Here is a 2096-nt window from a genome sequence, read left to right on the forward strand (position 1 = left end):
AATCCCTTAACGAGGATCAATTGGAGGGCAAGTCTGGTGCCAGCAGCCGCGGTAATTCCAGCTCCAATAGCGTATATTTAAGTTGTTGCAGTTAAAAAACTCGTAGTTGGACTTTGTGATGGGCCGGCCGGTCTGCGTATGGTGTGCACCGGTCGTCTCGTCCCTTCTGTCGGCGATGCGCTCCTGGCGTTAACTGGCCTAGTCGTGCCTCCGGCGCTGTTACTTTGAAGAAATTAGAGTGCTCAAAGCAAGCCTACGCTCTGTATACATTAGCATGGGATAACATTATAGGATTTCGGTCCTATTACGTTGGCCTTCGAGATCGGAGTAATGATTAACAGGGACAGTCGGGGGCATTCGTATTTCATAGTCAGAGGTGAAATTCTTGGATTTATGAAAGATGAACAACTGCGAAAGCATTTGCCAAGGATGTTTTCATTAATCCAGAACGAAATTTGGGGGCTCGAAGACGATCAGATACCGTCCTAGTCTCAACCATAAACGATGCCGACCAGGGATCGGCGGATGTTGCTTTTAGGACTCCGCCGGCACCTTATGAGAAATCAAAGTTTTTGGGTTCCGGGGGGAGTATGGTCGCAAGGCTGAAACTTAAAGGAATTGATGGAAGGGCACCACCAGGAGTGGAGCCTGCAGCTTAATTTGACTCAACACGGGGAAACTTACCAGGTCCAGACATAGTAAGGATTGATAGACTGAGAGCTCTTTCTTGATTCTATTGGTGGTGGTGCCTGGCCGTTCTTAGTTGGTGGAGCGACTTGTCTGGTTAATTTTGTTAACGAACGAGACCTCAGCCTGCTAACTAGCTATGCGGAGGTATCCCTTCGTGGCCAGCTTCTTAGAGGGACTACGGCCTTTTAGGCCGCGGAAGTTTGAGGCAATAACAGGTCTGTGATGCCCTTAGATGTGCTGGGCCGCACGCGCGCTACACTGATGTATTCAACAAGTTTATAGCCTTGGTCGACAGGCCCGGGTAATCTTTGAAATTTCATCGTGATGGGGATAGATCATTGCAATTGTTGGTCTTCAATGAGGAATTCCTAGTAACTGCGAGTCATCAGCTCGCGTTGACTACGTCCCTGCCCTTTGTATACACTGCCCGTCGCTCCTACCGATTGAATGATTTGGTGAAATATTTGGATCGCGGCGACGTGCGCGGTTTGCTGCCCGCGACGTCGTGAGAAGTCCATTGAACCTTATCTTTTAGAGGAAGGAGAAGTCGTAACAAGGTTACCGTAGGTGAACCTGCGGAAGGATCATTGTCGAAACCTGCACAGCAGAACGACCCCACGAACGTGTTTAACAACTGGGGAGTCTGCGCGGGCGGGGTGCTCCGGCACTCCGCTTGAGCGCCTCCCCCCCGTCCTCGGTACGAACCCCGGCACAGAAAGGGCCAAGAAATACTTGAATCGGTAGCCTGCCCCTCGCGCCCCGTCTGCGGCGTGCGGCGGGGGGACCTGTGCTTCTTCTGTAAAAAAATGACTCTCGGCAACGGATATCTCGGCCCTCGCATCGATGAAGAACGTAGCGAAATGCGATACTTGGTGTGAATTGCAGAATCCCATGAACCATCGAGTCTTTGAATGCAAGTTGCGCCCAAAGCCATTAGGCTGAGGGCACGTTTGCCTGGGCATCACGCATCGCGGCATTAGGAAAATCGGAATAGATTTCTTTCTCAAAATGTTGTTGGAGATTAGATATGTTGGTAATCATCTCGAGGGTTTTTAGGGACTGCTCAATTTTCTTGACATGAATATCTTGTTTAAGAAAATTGATGTGAGAAGAGAGTCTGTTAATTTTAAAAACAGTTCTGTCTTTAATAAGATTACCTTCTTCTGGGGAGAGGGGCCTTAATAAAGGAAAGAATAAGCTTTGGTTTAAAAGAGTAGTACGAATTCCGTCGTAGTCACTCCAGTAAGGACGAATCTAGTTGACGAAAGGAATTCCTAGAATGATATCTTCAGTGATATCTTCGGTGATGACGAAGTCATTAACAAGGCAAATGCCATTGTTACAGACATGAGCTTTAGAGAGTTGATAATGGATTTCCATTTTCTCTCCTATGGCCGAGTAAAGAC

At 48.1% G+C, this 2096-nt stretch overlaps 1 non-coding gene across 1 annotated transcript; it reads left to right on the forward strand.

The window, feature by feature from the left end:
* Positions 1–1498: 1498 nt before the first annotated feature.
* Positions 1499–1654, forward strand: LOC107855701. Its single transcript, XR_007050700.1, has one exon. It is a non-coding gene; the product is annotated as a 5.8S ribosomal RNA (ribosomal RNA).
* Positions 1655–2096: the final 442 nt, after the last annotated feature.

Source organism: Capsicum annuum, unplaced genomic scaffold (assembly GCF_002878395.1).
Source record: "Capsicum annuum cultivar UCD-10X-F1 unplaced genomic scaffold, UCD10Xv1.1 ctg59647, whole genome shotgun sequence".
Taxonomy (NCBI): domain Eukaryota; kingdom Viridiplantae; phylum Streptophyta; class Magnoliopsida; order Solanales; family Solanaceae; genus Capsicum; species Capsicum annuum.